The sequence below is a fragment of the Spinacia oleracea genome, chromosome 3 (genome assembly GCF_020520425.1).
Source record: "Spinacia oleracea cultivar Varoflay chromosome 3, BTI_SOV_V1, whole genome shotgun sequence".
NCBI lineage: Eukaryota > Viridiplantae > Streptophyta > Magnoliopsida > Caryophyllales > Amaranthaceae > Spinacia > Spinacia oleracea.
The window spans coordinates 69,560,191-69,578,574 of NC_079489.1; the positions used below are offsets into that span (position 1 = coordinate 69,560,191).

The following is an 18,384-nucleotide window of genomic DNA, read 5'->3' on the forward strand; positions in this document are numbered from 1 at the left end:
TTTTCTGTTTTTATGCTTTATTTTAGGCAAACTATATAAACTAGCCTCTATTATTTTGAAGGATATCTTTTTATTCAAGATTTATTATTCCATTGTCCTTTAATTCGGTATTATTTCTTGTTCTAATTTAATTCATTGCTTTAATCATGTTTTCCATTATGTTAATTGCGTTGTTATTTATCATCATGAGTGAGTAGTTTAATTTCTAGGGTTTAGGGGATCCATGAATGCATGATTGGGATTATATGTGGACTTGATTATTGATTGATTGATTATAATTTCTATAGCTTATTATTATTGCTAGTCAATTCTGTTCGGCCGGACTATTTTGATTTAAATTTGATTAACCTTAGATTATGCGCCGAGAGGTATAAATCTGATGTTTTTGGTCTGTGGCTACTAGATAGGAATTATTTCTAGTACATAGAGAGAGCCCGCTAGTTGTTCTATCCTAAGGAATTCATAAGATTGAAGGAGATGCATGTTTTCCTAGTTATGATTGTTAATTGATTGCCATTGTTCGTTGTCCAATCCCGGTCTGCATTTATGGTGAACCGTTGCCCTAGATTCCTTTAATATTGTTATTTTCCGATTTGATTATTTGCTTTAGTTTAATATACAAACAAATCCAACTCTTGTTACCAGTAGTCTAGATTATTAGTAATTTAATAGTAGAAAGAACGCCTGTTTCCTTGTGGATACGATCCCTGCTTCCCTTGCTATATTTTTAGTTGGTGAACGTTAGGTTTATTTTTGATAGGAGTGCGATTTAGCCTGTCAAATTTTGGCGCCGTTACCGGGGAAACGGTTTTATTTTCTGTTATTAATTGTTTTTCTAGATTATTGTTTGTTACTTCTCAAGGGACTCCCGTTCCTTGAGATCGGATCTCACGACTGTCTTCTAGTTTTTGCTTGTTTATGCCCAGGACTGTCCATACCAGCGATCTGACTTCGTTCGACCCTGAACCTGAACGGACCTTTCGTAGACGGCGTAGATTCGTTGAACAGTTGAGAGACTATTCTGACTCTGAATCCGACTATCTGATTAGCAATCTATTCCATACAGATTCAGAGATGGGTGACCAAGCACCACCACCGCCACCCCCACTTGTGCCAAGGCTTACAGATTATTCTAAACCAAGTCTGTCTATGCTTCCCAAGGCAATCATGCCTTACATTGCGGTCGAGAATTTCAATATCGAACCCCAGCTGATAAACATGATCGAGAGACACCAATTCGGTGGGGAAAAGGGTGAAGATCCTAATCTTTATATTCAGTCTTTCATTCAGTATTGTGCCACCATTAAGCAGAAGAATTTAACACCGGAGCAGACTATGGAGATACTCTTTCCATTTTCATTGAGTGGGAAGGCAAAGCTATGGATTAACAGTCTCAACCGCGCAGCTATCAAAATCACCGATTGGAATTCCTTGGCCCTTGCGTTCTATGTTAAATATTTCCCACCTGAGAAGATAGCTCGTCTGAGGGGTCAGATATTAGGTATCTCTCAACAACCAGATGAGAGTTCGTTCGAAGTTTGGGAGAGATTCAAGGATTTGCAGAGAGAGTACCCGCATCATGGTTTGGATGACTGGTTCCTGGTTCAGCAGTTCTATAATGGTCTGGGTAATGAGTCTAGGTGTCTTTTGGATTCAGCTGCCAGTGGGAGATTTATGCAACTGGAGGTGCCTAGGGCTTTAGAGGTGATTGAGGAGATGGTCATCCATAGTGCCCAATATGGGAATCCTAGAGGTTTTGCCGACCGAGGTGTTAAGCATGAGATGAATTCTATTGAACAGCTTACTGCTCAGCTAACTGCCCTACATCACAAGCTAGACAATATACAGATCGCATCGTCCCAATCCACCTAACATGCTAGTGTCGCTGCAATGAGTGCCCAATCTGCCAATGTCTGTAATACTTGTGGGATGCAAGGCCATTATGCACAGGAATGTCGAAGCTCTATCGAACAATGCAATGCATTCCAGTCCGACAAGCAGAACAATCCGTACTCCAACTCTTACAATGAGGGGTATAAAAACAACCCCCTACTATCATATAGGAGTACTAATGTCCAGAACCCCCATCAGATCCAACACCCTCCACCACCACAACAACAGTACCAACCACCACCACAAAAGTCATACCAACTGCAGAATAACTACAACCCGCAGCCTAGTGGACCACTTGGTTTCCCTCCACAACCTCAACCCACACAGCCTGATCCCATGCTTGTAGAGATGAGGAATATGATGTTGGAATTGCAGAGATCTCTGAGCGAAAAGGATGCCAAAATCGATGCCCTCACTGCTCATAACAAGATCATGGATAAACAGTTGGCACAAATGGCTTACTACTCTCGCAGAGAGACCCAAGGGTCAACTCCCTTCACAGCCTGTGACCAGAGAGTCTGTAAATGCTGTCACTTTGCGGAGTGGATATGAGTATGATGGGCCGCCTATGACTATTGAGGAAGAGGTTGAAGTACCTATAAGTGGTGCTGTGCTAAGAGAAAGTGAGTAGGTGGTCAAGGAGAAGGAATCTAACACAAGGGTTGAGAAGAAAGTTGAGATACAAGTTCCACCTATCAAACTTCCCTTCCCTCATCGTCAGCTAAAGAACAACCTAGACAAGTAGTTTGGTAAATTCTTAGAAGTGGTAAAGAATCTGCAGGTAACGGTCCCTTTCACTGAATTAATTACTCAAGTACCTGCATATGCTAAATACATAAAAGACATCTTGACTAGGAAGAGAGCATTTAGTGAGGTGGAGACTGTTGCATTTACTGAAGAGTGCAGTGCCTTACTAAAAAATAAGTCTCCACCCAAGTTGAAGGACCCCGGGAGTTTCTCTATCCCGTGTAATATTGGCAACCTTTTTATTGACAAAGCCTTATGTGATTTAGGTGTCAGTGTTAGTGTCATGCCCCTGTCTCTGTGTACTAAGTTGAACATGGGTGATTTAAAAGTTACCAACATAACTCTGCAAATGGCTGATAGATCTGTAAAATACCCCCTAGGTGTTCTAGAAGATGTGCCTGTTAGAGTAGGTAAATTTTTTATCCCTGTTGATTTTGTTGTGTTGGACATGGAAGAGGACAAGCAGATTCCTATTATTTTAGGTAGACCTTTCCTACACACTGCGGGGGCAATCATAGATGTCAAGAATGGCAAGCTGACCTTAAATGTGGGGGATGACAAGGTTACTTTCAATTTAACCCATGTTGCTAAGAGCCCTATGGTAGAGGAGTCATGTTTTGGAGTCAATGTTTCTAATGATTATTTTAACACTGAATTGAATCATACTAACTCTAATAACTCCTTAGAAAAAGCGCATGTTTCAAATTGTTTTGCAGGTGGAGGAGATCGGAGTATGACCTCTTTGGCATGGGTTCGAAAGGAAGCACGATTTGATGATGCTGAGACCCGAAAGGCCGAAAGCTCGGTGAACGGTGGGCACCGCATTCATGATAGGGGTCGTGATCTGTCACTTCCCGCACCACATAGTTCATCCAAGGCATTCGAATTGACACCAGATGGCACCATCTTTGGTGCCCCCATTCAATGAGTTGTTGTGGCTCTCATCCCCTTCCTTTCGTTGTCTGCACATAAACTAAGATTGTGTAATGGGGACATTGCATCAATCTAATAGGGGATGAGTATTTCACTATCCATTTATTGCTTTTCGTAGTGTATTTTTTCGCTTTCGTTTGTGTGTTTTAGTATAATTTTTGAGCAAGTGTGTGCTTCATTGTAGTTTTTGGTGTAATAGAGGTGAGAAGAGGGTATTTTACGGTTTGGACGTTTAATGATGTGCAGGTCTAAGGCTCCATGTTCGAAAAAGTTGAATTTAAGCTGAAACGGAGTAGCCTGCGTTTCGCCCGATCCGGATCGGGCCAGGAGCGCCCGATCGAGCGCGTGTCGATTCAAGGAAAATGTTGGAAAATGGCCCGAGCGGGCGACGGTTGCCCGATCGACACAAAGGGCGAGTCAAATGCCCGATCGGGCGAAATTCCGCCCGATCGGGCGGTTGGTGATGACGTCAGCTCGAGGGTTTGAGATGATTCTGGGTTGGAAAAAGTCGAAGAAATGGGCATCGCATTTCGCCCGATCCGGATCGGGCGCGCACAGAAAGAAGAAAAAGGTTCAAAAATCGCCCGATTGGGCGAGCTGCTGCCCGATCGGGTGATTTGCAAATCAGCGACAAATAAGCCACGGGATCTTCACTTCCTCATTCTTTTCTTCATCTTCAACCTTATTTTCTTTCTCCTCCTCCATTAAACCCCAACTCTCACAAACCTCAATCCCTCATATCTCCCTCAAATCTCCACCAAATTCAACACTCTTTACATCAAATTCACCCTCTCATCATCCTCTACAACCTATACCCAACCAATTTCTGTTTACTCCACTCTCCATCAAACCCCCAAATTCAACCAAAAACTCAAAACACCACCAAAAATTCAGATTTTCACCATGACTAACCGACCAAGGAGGAGTTGCACCACACAACCAAGGAACCAACATGAGGCTTCCACAAGCCGAGCTCGGGAGCCGACACCACCACCTCCACCGCCCCAATTCGAAGCCGATGAGGACTTCCCGGATGTCATTTTTGCTACGGAGTGGCAACGAGACCGATTCGTCCACCTCAAGAAGAGAGAGGTAATCCCCACTCGTTTTATTTGTCAAAGGTCTTTGCATGCAATGGGTATTGAGAGTGATGTAAAACGTCTTTTTCATGGTGTCGGTATGAAGGATATGTATAGTATGTTGCGTCTCACCTTTAGGCGTATAACTTTGGAATTTCTGAGTTCGTTGGTTTTGCGTAGAGATGGTTATAGAACTGTGTCAGCGGTTCAGTTTCGCTTGATGAACCGTACTGTTACCATGAGTATAGCTGATTTTGGTGGGATTTTTGGTTTGTCCACCGCCTATAGTAGGAAACCTGGTAGTGCTCATAACAATTGTACCATGTGGGGAAAGCTAACGGGTAATGATAATCCCGGTAGTATGTAACACTTGCATGCTTCCAAGATACAACACCCTGTCCCTATTGTTTTCGATAAGATTCTAGGGTTCACAATTTTTGGGAGAGAGGAGACCCAAAATGTTAGGAGTACTGAGCTGGAGATTTTGGGTGGCTACGTTTTAGAAGGGGAAGAGAGGTATAAAATGAACCTAGCACATCATATGGCCTCCCAACTCTCTTCTATAGCCACTAGCACACATACCCCTCGCATTACCGTTGGTGAGTTGATCACCCACATTGCCATGGCCACAGTTAACTTTGTTGAGGCTAACCAAACCCCGGTTTTGGGTAGCAACTTACTTGATTTGGCCTATTTTGCTGGACTTCGCCACCTACAGGGTGAGCATGGGCTGTTTAGGCCGGGTGCCATGTGGTGGATGTTTGAAGGGAGCAGGCTTTTCGCCTTGCCTGACCCTCAGGGCCGCAACCGTTTCAGACCCGGTCAGACTCACTATTTATATGCTGGATTTGAGGGTGAGCTGCAGCCTGACCCGCAGCCCCAGCCTGACCCACAGCCAGCACCCTTCCTGGATTACCGCGGAGGGATATGGAGTTCCCGGTGCCATGGGCACTTTCACACCCACCCACTACGGTGGGTTTGGAGCAGGCACTAGCGGTTATGGCGGTCGAGGTGGTGATGATGGTGATGATGATGGTCAAGGCCATCAGTGATGCTGAGGAGGATTGAGATGGTTCGATACCCCTTGAGCCAATGAGGACATTGTCTGATTTAGCTTGGGGGGGTGTTTCACTCACTTGTACATATTAGTTATGTTTTCCTTTTAGTTTTGCATTTACTTAATTTTGTGTGTTTATTTTGGTGTGTTTACTGTTTTCTAGAGTAGTTTATTGTTTTGAGAAAAAAAATACAAAAATACGTTCCGATGAATACAATATCATGCTTCCCTGTGCCCCTTGAACGAAAATTATTTTGATTCTTGGTATTTGATGATGGGCAATGTAGATGTGTTAGCCATGATTTGATATTCGATTGTTTTGATGCCTTAACATGAGTCAACTCCGACTAACCATTTGTGGACTTGGTGCTTGACTAGTTGATTTGGTTAGGATGTGTGATAGCTGAAGGAAATAATGCCCTTGGTCCAAGTATGCATTTTATGATAAGTCTAATAAATGCGGTTCAGTATTAATTAACAAGTTAATAATTCAGTGAGATCAAGTGAGCTGAATGCCTAGCTAGAGGCCGCTTCAGTTCAAGTGGAATTAATGATATTAATCCACAGCTTACTCTTGACTGAACCCGTAGGGTCACACAAATAGTACGTAAACGGATCAAGTATTTAATAGCATTAAATACTCCATCTATGAATATTCGGAATCGACGGATCTTGGTTTCAGTGGGAGCTGAGATCGTCACAGGCAAGAAATGAATACTCCGGAAACGATGATATTGCCGGAAACGGAAATATGGATCGTATCGGAAATATAAATATTATCCAAGTCGTAGATGTTGCCGGAAACGGAAACATGGTACGTATCGGAAAATATTATCGGAAATGGAAATATTGCCAGAATCGGAAATATTGCCGGAAACGGAAATATTGTCAGAATCGGAAATATTATCGGAATCGGAAAATAATTCCGGAAACTGAAATATTAAATATTTGTTCGAAACGGAAATTAATTCCGGAATCGGAAATGTTAAATATTGTTCGTATCGGAAATGAATTCCGGAATCGGAAATTTAATCGGAAGCGTATCGTACGAATAAGCATCGGACGAGGCCTGCCGGACGAAGGCCCAGCACGAAGTTGGGCCATCGCCCAGCAAGCCAAAACGCGCGCCCAGCCAAACGCGCGCCCAGCCAAACGAGCGCCCAGCCAAGGCAGCGCCCAGGCCCACCGCAAGGCAGGCCCAGCGCGCGCCAAGGCCATGGCCTCGCTGCGTGGGCTGCTGCTCGCACGCACGCGCATGGGCAGCCCATCGTGGCTGCCGTGTGTGTGTGTGTGAGTTTGTGTTCATGCACGATTCCTAAAACGTGCAGAGTTCGGTTAATGATTAAATTCCTAATTCTATTTGATAAATTAATTAATTAGAGTTCTTGTAGGATTCTAGGTTTAATTAATTCGTATCTGAATAGGATTCCAATTCCCTTTCCATACCCCTATAAATATGTGGCCTGGGTTCACAATTTATAACGAGTTTTAAAAGTATTCAAAGTGAGTTTTTGAGAGAACAATTCAGCCACACATCTTGCTCAAAAGTGCCGAAAATTCTAGTACCTTAAGGGCGATTCTAGTTGGTCAATCTTAAGGCGGATCCGGACGTGCTGTGGACTATCTACGGAGGGACGACACTTGGAGTCCTAAAGACTTGTTCTTGCTCGGTTCGGGCGCAGCTAGGGAGGGCACGCAACAAAGAGTATGCATCTAAATTATGCTATATGATTATGTGTAAATAATATGTATTCCTGGGTTAATGGTTGTTTCCGCATGATTTATGTAATATCATATGTATCATAACCTAACAGTGGTATCACGAGCCCCTTATTATTTTCATAATCTAAATTGCATGAACATGGTTAAATATTACAAATTTGCAAGAATTAAAAGGGGTGATTAATTTTCGTAATTGTTAATTAATTGCAAATTGCGTTTATTTAATTATACGTACGCAGTTTTTCGGCAGTTTCTTCGTTACTCATCCAAATCGAGTGATTTTTGTGTCAATTCCGCATGTAAAAGGCGACTTTTCGAAGGTTTTAGTTTTTCGAATGCAAAATTTCGTAAATTTAAGATGTTAAATTAAATATTTGCGATTCTTGTTGATAAATCTTGAATTTTTGATTGACCTACTGTATATGTTTAACAAGTTTGAATGCCTAGCCTTGTTAATTATGCAATCTAATTTGTAATTATGATTAATTTGTTGAAAATTAGAATAATTTAGAATTAATTTGATTTTCATAATTAATTATAATTTAATTAGAAACCTATGATTAAAAACCACCATAAAAATTGTAAATTTATGATAAATTTTAAATTTTTATGACCTAGACTTGAATCCATAACAATCGGAAATCAATTGAATAATAAATTTTCGATTTTTCGCCCTAAAATTATGAAATTAATATTATTTATTAATTTGTCATTAATTTTAAATATAAATTTTAAATTTTTACGCGATTCGTTCATATAACTTGCACGCACAAAGCAATGGACGCTTCGTGTTACCCTTAAGGGGTGTTGTATAGTGCGGGCATGCGACGACGAGCAAGGGCGTAGTGCACGAGCACAAGGCAGCAGCCCTGCCTTATGTCGTGGGCCACGAGCTATGAACAAATGGGCATGGGCGAAAGGCAAGCCAAGGCAGTCGCGTGTGGGCAGCAAGCGAGCTGCGCCACAACGCGCACTGCCTCGCGCAAGAGCGCGCAGCCTCGCGAGCAGCGAGCGCAAGCTCGCGTGCCACGAGCGCTGCGCCCAGCGTTGCTCGCGCGCACAGCGAGCGATGTCGCGCGCCCAGCGAGCGATGTCGCGCGCCCAGCGAGCGATGTCGCGCGCACAGCGAGCGATGGCTCGCGCGCACAGCGAGCAATGGCTCGCGTGCGACGAGCAATGGCGCGCGCGCAACAAGAACCACATCGTGCGATGGCTTGCGATGGAGATGCAGCAGCTATGCGACGAGCGCATGGGCTGCGCGCACATGGCCAGCAATGGCTGTGTGCGTGCGGCCCATGGGCGTGCAATGCGTAGGGTGTTTGCGTTACGATTAGATCGTTTTGAATGTTTAATTTGAAATTTTCAGTTTACGTAATTTTAATTAATTTTAAAATTAATAATTTAAATTATTTTCTTGGATTTTAATTTTGAATATTGTAATTATAATAAATGTTATTTATTCTAATTATTTTACTAAAATTAAAATCATGAATTAATTTAAATAACGACTGAAATTAAATTAAACTTTTTGGATTCAATTATAAATTTATATGAGCTTTAAATTTTAATTAAATTTGTATGTTTCCGGGTAGACTAGAAATACATTTTTATGTTTAAAATTAGTAAAGCATATGAATTTATTGGTTTAAGTGGGAGCGCTTTTTAGTCATAAACTCTTGATTAGGTCTACAAATCCTTAAGGTTAAAACAACTTGATTAGAATTAATAAGGACTGAATAATTGGTAGATTATTGGTGCCCTTGATTAATTGCTGCAAATGTTTACGTGATGCATAATGTGTTTTACTAACCAGCTATGTGGGCCATTCATGATAATGAATGGGTGAATGGTATATATTGTATATGTACTGTTTTGCAGGTTATGAAGTGACTAGTATGGCCCAAATAGGATAGAAAATATGGTCTGCGTACCATTAATTTGAATGTAATTGGTCTAAAGTACCAAAGTTATTTTTCAATTCAAATATGGTCTGCGTACCATCAAATAGTTGTAATTAGTTATAGCTTATCCTATTTGAAGAAAATGGTGCCTCCCACGGAGATTTTCAAGACGGACTTTGAAGTTAAAGCTTCAAGATGAAGTCGGGCCATACTAGATCACATTTATCTTATGCATGTTTAAGTTATTTATTGCTTTTAAATATGTCTTAAAATGCATGAGATCAAGAGCTTGATTATGTTGTATGATTAAGGATTTTAGTTCACTTAAAATCTAACCAACATAGTAAGAGCCTTAAGTTCCAAACTTAAAAAATTGAGTTAAAAGGTGCCATGCCAAAATATACACTTGCTTGGATATCCTTTACATCAATCTAGTAATAGTTTTCGCTCAGCGAGGTGTTACTTATTGGTCCTAAAGGGGCAAGGTACACAAATAATTGTGAGTACATGTTAGTTTTGGTGAAACTCAACGATATAAGTAAGGAGTCCTTTTATGTCGTGGCAAAATCGATAGGTTTACCTAATAAGTTCTTAGACGTACCTATCAACCAAGAATAGTTTCTAGACTATTAGCAAAAGGCTTTTGCTTACCTAAGATGTTCTAGGATTAAGTCGACAAACTGTGCTTAATTCTTCAATGGTTTTAGGGTCTTGGAATCATTTTATTCACACCTGCCGGAACACATAATTCGAATAAAATGCTAATGACTTGTTTGAATTGCATGGTTGCTTTAATTTCAAGTTATTATTCATGATAAATGTTTAGACTTTGCATACTTCAATGAATGTTTTAATTATTGTTTATAATTAAATATCTTGCACTGCAATAAATCCTTTTAGAAAGGTAACAGTAAATTTCCTCGATTGGTAGTGAATCCAAGAACGATTCACGGAAATGAGAGAAAGTGAGCAATTTAAAATGTACGTTTCTTTTAGCGACTTTTATGGTTGTTTTCGAATATCAAAGTCGAATGGCAAACCAATTGGTGCTTGTGAATTCAAAATACACTGTAGTTTTGAGATCATAAAGCATTGAGCTTAAACGCTCAGCTTTACCAATGGTTAACAACCTAATATCTTTGTCCATTTAATTCTCGAATGAGTCTAGTCCCTAGACATTCGAATAGATCGATGCTTAGAGAACTTTAGAAGCTTCTGGTAAGATCATCTAGTTGAAACTTAATATTCAACATAAATTAAATGTTAAGAACCTTGTTGGGGTGACATTGGACATGTCTAACAAAGTATAAAAGTCAACACTAAAGAATTCAATTCTTAAGACTATAAGAAAGGGTACAAGAAATAGGAAAACGAGGAACAAATGAAAGGAATTTACGATTCCGTTTCTACCTATAAGTTTATGTTTAAAGAGAAGTGACCTAGCAATCAAACTTCCTTGGTATCATATACCGCTTGAGGTTCTTACTTCGGTAATAACTCAAACAATGGAAGCTAGGATACACTAATGACCTACAAGTGGGAAATGAAGCATGGCAATGCTACATTAATTGTAGGGTCATCCAAGTTTGTTTTAAGTCCTTTCAAAGGCTGGAACTTAATGGCTATTTTGTTCCATAATCGGCATACCTAAATTTCTGCTTCAAACACAGAAAGACTCACATTCAAGAAAAACAAAAACAGTTTGTTTGTTTATTTGAATGAAATGGTCAATTACAGGTTGAGTCAATATGCTTGATTAAAACAAACAACTCTTTAAAGAACTTTACTAGGTTCAAATCAACCCCTTGATTTGAGTTCCACTAATCTTTGGCATTGTTGCTTAGACCATATCAACAAGTTAACATTCATAAGCTCTATTTTGATGGACTTTTGAAAATTGATTGATTTCTAGATCATTTTAAGACAACTAGTCTTACTTGTTGAAAGTAACAAAAGATATGAAGTATTGTTAGAACGCCTAGACAATAGAGTTCAAAGCTAAAGAAAGATTTTATGACTTTATTATTTCACATGGATTTGAGTAAATATAGGTTTATTTACTCAAATGTGATATAAGTTGAATCTGTTTGGCTAGTTCAAAGTTTCAGAAGTATAAAATCCACTTGGCAAGAAATCATAAAGATCTAGGTTAGATCATGTTGATGATTACTTGAGACCAAATATGATCATCAATGATTGTGTGTTGTAATTTCACAATCTAGGTCCATAAGATATGGCATATCTTAGTTGGAATAATCGAAGTCAATTAGTACTTGATTCGATCAATGATAAATCATAAAGACTTTTCCTATAATTTCTAAACAAAATGCTCAACTACCACCAAACTAAACCAAATTCGTCAAAGCTATTGAAAAGTAACTTCAGAATAACTTTTCATAAAATATATCTAGAGAGTTGCAAAACTCAGTGGGAGCTTAGTGTTTGTCATTCGACAAACTAAGGCCCAAGTATAGATATATGTTTCATTGTGATTTATTCAAATGAGACACAAGGGTATTGTTTCTACCACGAATTTTTGAGAACATAATGTTTGTTTGCTCGAAATAATGTCCTTTTGGAGATTTGTTTCCAAAATGACAAGTGGGAGAAAATAGACCTCGAAAGTTTTCGAGGCGAACAACAAACATAAACGGACATTCCGGAGGCTTTTCGAAGTGCTTCAGAAAATCCGAACTTATTCTTTAAGGACTTTAGAAGTGGCTTTAAAGAATAGACATCTCTTAGAAGACTTTACAAGTGCTTCAAGGAGAACAGAATATTCAAAGGACTTTTAAGTGGCTATTGATATTCTATTGTTTGATGTTCCATACTCAAGTAGGCATAGAGTTCAAGTCACTGGAACTATGAGATTCTTCTATTAGATAGTAAAGAAACATAGAGTTCTGGTCAATGAAACTATGAGATTCTTCTATTGGATAGTGAAGAAACCTACAACTTGCAGTCAAACTACTATCATGTAGATTAATCAGTTTGTGACCTGTAAGAAAGCTATGACGAAACCCAGATTCCCTAAAATGGTTAGAGGCCATATATAGACTCAAATGTTTTAAATGGTTAGAGGCCATAAAACATACTCAATGTTTTGATGACAAAATTGAAATTTTGTTGATTTGCAAAAATAGTTTCACACCTATTAGTTGCAAGTTTGTTTTAAGGATAAAAACCATCAAACATGGAATTGTGTTCACACACAAAGCTAGATTAGTTTCTAAAGGTTACAAGCAAATTCATGGCATGGATTGTGTTGAAACCTCATGCATAATTGTAATGCTCAAGTCTATAAATCAAGCAATGATTGCATATTGGTACATATAGCAATTGGATGACAAAATGTATTCCTCAATCAAATGTTGGAATAAACTATGTACATGGTATGTCATAGGATTTGTGGATCCAAATAAATACTTGAAAAGGAAAGCTAGCTTATGAAATCTAAGTCCAGATTTAAGCAGGGCAATTGGGAATTAGAACTGTATTTTAGTGAAGCTAATAAGCATTTTAGTTTCATAAAATGTACATGATTCTTATAGATATATAAGAAGTTTAGTGGGAGTACATAAAACTTAATTGGTCCTATGTGTATCACACACATATCTCTCTATTGTGAAAAAACATTCAAATGCTAATAAGTTAGGTTTGAAATTATTTATCAATGATGGACCAAGGCGAAACTTAGTACAAACTGGGTATTAAGATCTGGTTACAAAGATCTCATAATATTGTTTTAGATTAAGTAATGGAATTTACGAAATCAAACACGAAAGACTCCATTGGAGATATTCGACCCATATGAATAAATCTAAGTAAAGGATGTTTGAACTATGTATAAGCATTTACTAAGTTAAACATCAAAGGATCTAAATAAGATTCTTAACCTATATTATATGTCAAAGAATTTAGCTGGATTTAGTATCTACTGAAACTAGATAAGCTAAAGTTACATGAATAGAATTCAATTGGGAATTATTCTGCAAAAGAATTTATCATGTATGATATAATATGAGGATCGCCAAAAACGTATCGTATGACTTTAGCCATGACGAACATATACCAATCTCTATTGATCTAAGTAAAGATCAACTAGATTGAGATCAAGAATACTTATGGTACTTGAAAAGGTACATAGGAATAGTTCTTGATTCAAGGAAATAAAGATATGCTAAATATTGATGCTACACGCATAAACACTGGCAAAGGATCAAGCAAGACCCTTTGGAGTTAACCATTGATAAGGACGAGCTATAGAGCATCGTGTTTTGAAATGGCAACATGGATTGGAGACCATGAGTTGTTGCGTGGGAAATTAAAATAATAATTTCTACGTTCTAAGATATAGTTGGAGAGTCTTCCACATATCTATGAACTGCTTGGATAGGTAAATCCAAACAAAGCATCACTAGCAACCTATACAGTTGAAGTAAAAGTACTTATTGCCTAAGAAGCAATAAAACAGAGTTGTTTATATTAATGAGTTCTTCATTGAACTTGGTTGGATCACATGTCTGCTAACTTGATGGCTCTTCATTGCAAAATGCGTAGAACCACTATCGAAGTAAGAAAGACTAGATCACATAATAAACAAACTCAAAAGATCTTATCATCCTATCTCGAATATCATTCGATGAAAAGGATATTAAGATTGGCAAAGCATGATAACTAAACCTATGCAACAAGTGAGAAGCAACACTCACATTGTAGCACTGGAAATCAAGCATAGCTTTGAATTCCATGAACTGTTTTAAAGATGGGTTTGAGGCCCATGGTTGTAAAACAATGGGGTTAAACATTTATCATATATGAAATGTATTTTCATATTCCATTTAATCTTGGTTTAGTATTAAATGATGAGTCCCTTCAATTTGACAATATATTCAAGATAGACTGTCAGGACCAGTCCTGTGACTAAGAAATATCTATCAAGTGAACTTGAATGTCAAAGGTTGAAAATGGTCCCTAGTCGGAGTTTTCTATAAAATTGGACGCATAGAAAACGTTAGACGATTAGAATGCAAGATGACTAGTAGTTCTGTTTCTTGAACTATGTGGACATGGCAATGTCATAATCATTTGCATAGATACTTACTTTGGGAAGACTAGTATCGGACAAGACCTATGAAACTTTACTGTAAGAGATGAAACTCTGTCATAAGTAAATTTCATTAAATTATTAGACACTAAATCCTCAATACCTGAGTGATTTGAGATTACTTGTTTGAGAACTGGTTGCTTTGACGTTGACCAACCGTCGCACCGTAAAAGGAGGCTATAAAGGCAACGCTCAGGTAATCACCTATCAAACGAAGTCTAATCTCAAGATCGCAAGATTGGGATTGTCCTCCCATAAATCGGGATGAGATGCTTAAAAGTTGTACAAGGCCACTCGGAGAGCTAGAAACTGTGAAATGCATGGCCGTGCTCGGATGAATCATAGGCTATGATTATCTGTTTATTTGATCAGTTGAACTCTGAAACCGAGGAACACCTCTGGACATAATAAGGATGACAACTCTTACCTTATGTTCAAGAGAAAGCATCGAGCGACAAAGGAATTAGGAAATGCACACTTGTCCCTAAGGACAAGTGGGAGACTGAAGGAAATAATGCCCTTGGTCCAAGTATGCATTCTATGATAAGTCTAATAAATGCGGTTCAATATTAATTAACAAGTTAATAATTCAGTGAGATCAAGTGAGCTGAATGCCTAGCTAGAGGCCGCTTCAGTTCAAGTGGAATTAATGATATTAATCCACAGCTTACTCTTGACTGAACCCGTAGGGTCACACAAATAGTACGTAAACGGATCAAGTATTTAATAGCATTAAATACTCCATCTATGAATATTCGGAATCGACGGATCTTGGTTTCAGTGGGAGCTGAGATCGTCACAGGCAAGAAATGAATACTCCGGAAACGATGATATTGCCGGAAACGGAAATATGGATCGTATCGGAAATATAAATATTATCCAAGTCGTAGATGTTGCCGGAAACGGAAACATGGTACGTATCGGAAAATATTATCGGAAATGGAAATATTGCCAGAATCGGAAATATTGCCGGAAACGGAAATATTGTCAGAATCGGAAATATTATCGGAATCGGAAAATAATTCCAGAAACGGAAATATTAAATATTTGTTCGAAACGGAAATTAATTCCGGAATCGGAAATGTTAAATATTGTTCGTATCGGAAATGAATTCCGGAATCGGAAATTTAATCGGAAGCGTATCGTACGAATAAGCATCGGACGAGGCCTGCCGGACGAAGGCCCAGCACGAAGTAGGGCCATCGCCCAGCAAGCCAAAACGCGCGCCCAGCCAAACGCGCGCCCAGCCAAACGAGCGCCCAGCCAAGGCAGCGCCCAGGCCCACCGCAAGGCAGGCCCAGCGCGCGCCAAGGCCATGGCCTCGCTGCGTGGGCTGCTGCTCGCACGCACGCGCATGGGCGGCCCATCGTGGCTGCCGTGTGTGTGTGTGTGAGTTTGTGTTCATGCACGATTCCTAAAACGTGCAGAGTTCGGTTAATGATTAAATTCCTAATTCTATTTGATAAATTAATTAATTAGAGTTCTTGTAGGATTATAGGTTTAATTAATTCGTATCTGAATAGGATTCCAATTCCCTTTCCATACCCCTATAAATATGTGGCCTGGGTTCACAATTTATAACGAGTTTTAAAAGTATTCAAAGTGAGTTTTTGAGAGAAAAATTCAGCCACACATCTTGCTCAAAAGTGCCGAAAATTCTAGTACCTTAAGGGCGATTCTAGTTGGTCAATCTTAAGGCGGATCCGGACGTGCTGTGGACTATCTACGGAGGGACGACACTTGGAGTCCTAAAGACTTGTTCTTTCTCGGTTCGGGCGCAGCTAGGGAGGGCACGCAACAAAGAGTATGCATCTAAATTATGCTATATGATTATGTGTAAATAATATGTATTCCTTGGTTAATGGTTGTTTCCGCATGATTTATGTAATATCATATGTATCATAACCTAGCAATAGCTTCCTGGTGTGTCATTGATTTTGAGTATTGATTTGCAACTGTTAATAGTGTTTTATGACTCATATACATGCACATTGTGGAGGTCGAAGGCATTTTTCTGATTAGGTAGCCTTCAGATGAATCTAGATACATTTGTTCCCTCCTTATCTACCCATGTTGTTGCTTGTGCCCTTTATTCGGTGACTAGCCATATTACAAGCCTATAAAAACCCCATTGGTTACTAGTCCCAAGCCTAGCTTGGGGGAGCTAATAGTAGTGAGGTGAGGGAGTTGTAGTGTGCTACATTTTGAGAACAAAGTGGGTATTGAAAATGGAGTTCGTCTTATCATGTTTGTTGTTGAAAATGAGTTGAAAATGAAAAGAGATGAAAGAACAAAACAAATGTGAAGGTTGCTAAAAAAGAAAGAAAAAAAAGAGAGATTGAAAAAGAAAAGAAAGAGAAAAATCTATTACTCTCACGAAAAGTTCAAAGTATTGTTTCAATGAAGTTTTGCAAATTCATATCCTTATGAGTGATAGGTTACAATTGTGAAAAAAGGCAAGAAAGTATGGTGTTGGCTATTTGTTGTTTTGTCATGTGTTGAGTGGGAGAGTTATGGTCATTATATTGGTTGATCATGGTTGTTTTTAGGATTTTTGCTCCCCAAAGCCAAGGCTTTAAATCTCACATTATACCCAAATTTACCGCACCCTTACCTAAGCCTAACATTACAAGCTTTGAAGACCTTCCGACCTTTGTGCAAAGAGTCGTACTTATGTGAAAATAGTTGTTTATCAATGCAAGTTATGACATGACGCATTTCGAGTCGACTACTAGGTTGAGTGTATGTTTTTCTAGACACACGAGTGTTGTGAGTTTGGGAGGGCATTGTTCACTTATATGTTGGGAGGAGAGCGAACGGGTACATCCTTTATCCGCCACATAAATGAGTGACGAGTGTGTGAGCACTAGTCTTGAATTCCATTGTGCATTTGTGGTTCGCTTTGCGTGACGATTGTTAGGGTGGATTAGTGGTTGAATGGATTTGATTGGTTGACATTGATGCATGCTTGTTGGATTTTGCCTTGAATTATGTTTTTCATTTTGAAATATGTTGGGGGTGAAGTTGGTCTTGTATTCATCGATGATTTCCTTGCTTAGGGACAAGCAAGGATCTAGCTCGGGGGAGTTTGATATGTGTGTTTTATATAGTGTTTCACCCCCGTCCCTTAGTACTCTTTTTGTGTCAAATGAGCTCTTAGGAGCCATTTTTAGTACTAATATGTGTTATTTAGTGTGCCTTGAGTTTCAGGTTCAATTATGAGAAATTGGTCTTTTTAGACCTGTTTCGTGTTGATTTAGGCCACTACACGAGCCCGAGGAAGTTCGGGACCTTTATCGTCGACTTTCGAGAGCCTTAGATGCTTATGGTTGAGCCCCGAGAGTTAGACTCGGTGATATGGGCGAAGGATATTGAGGATTGCAAATCGCCCTGTGTGCTGAGGGCGAAATGCGACCATCGGGCGAAAGGAAGAAAGAATTGAAGTCTTCAACGCGCGCCCGATCGGGCGCACTTCGCCCGGTCCGGATCGGGCGGCCATCTGGAGCTGTTTTGAGCCTATTGCAAACCCCCCGATCGGGCGGAATTTCTCCCGATCGGGCCGACTGTCGAGCACTTCGCCCGATCGGGCGACGCCAACCTCCAGCAGATTTTCGCGAGCTTCTTTTCCGTTTTTATGCTTTATTTTAGGCAAACTATATAAACTAGCCTTTATTATTTTGGAGGACATATTTTTATTCTAGTTTCTAATTACTTAGTTTATTTTAGTGCTCTCTATTTTCTCCAAACACTTAGTTTTAATTTTAATCAAAGATTCAAGCTTTATTGTTCCATTGTCCTTTAATTCGGTATTATTTCTTGCTCTAATTTAATTCATTGCTTTAATCATGTTTTCCATTATGTTAATTGCGTTGTTATTATCATCATGAGTGAGTAGTTTAATTTCTAGGGTTTAGGGGATCCATGAATGCATGATTGGGATTATAT

General features: G+C 39.3%; 1 non-coding gene across 1 annotated transcript; it reads right to left on the reverse strand.

Annotated features, from left to right (window-relative positions):
- Positions 1 to 1,479: 1,479 nt before the first annotated feature.
- LOC130471003 (small nucleolar RNA R71) lies at positions 1,480 to 1,586 on the reverse strand. The gene has a single exon (XR_008931706.1). It is a non-coding gene; the product is annotated as a small nucleolar RNA R71 (small nucleolar RNA).
- Between the last annotated feature and the right edge of the window lie 16,798 nt (positions 1,587 to 18,384).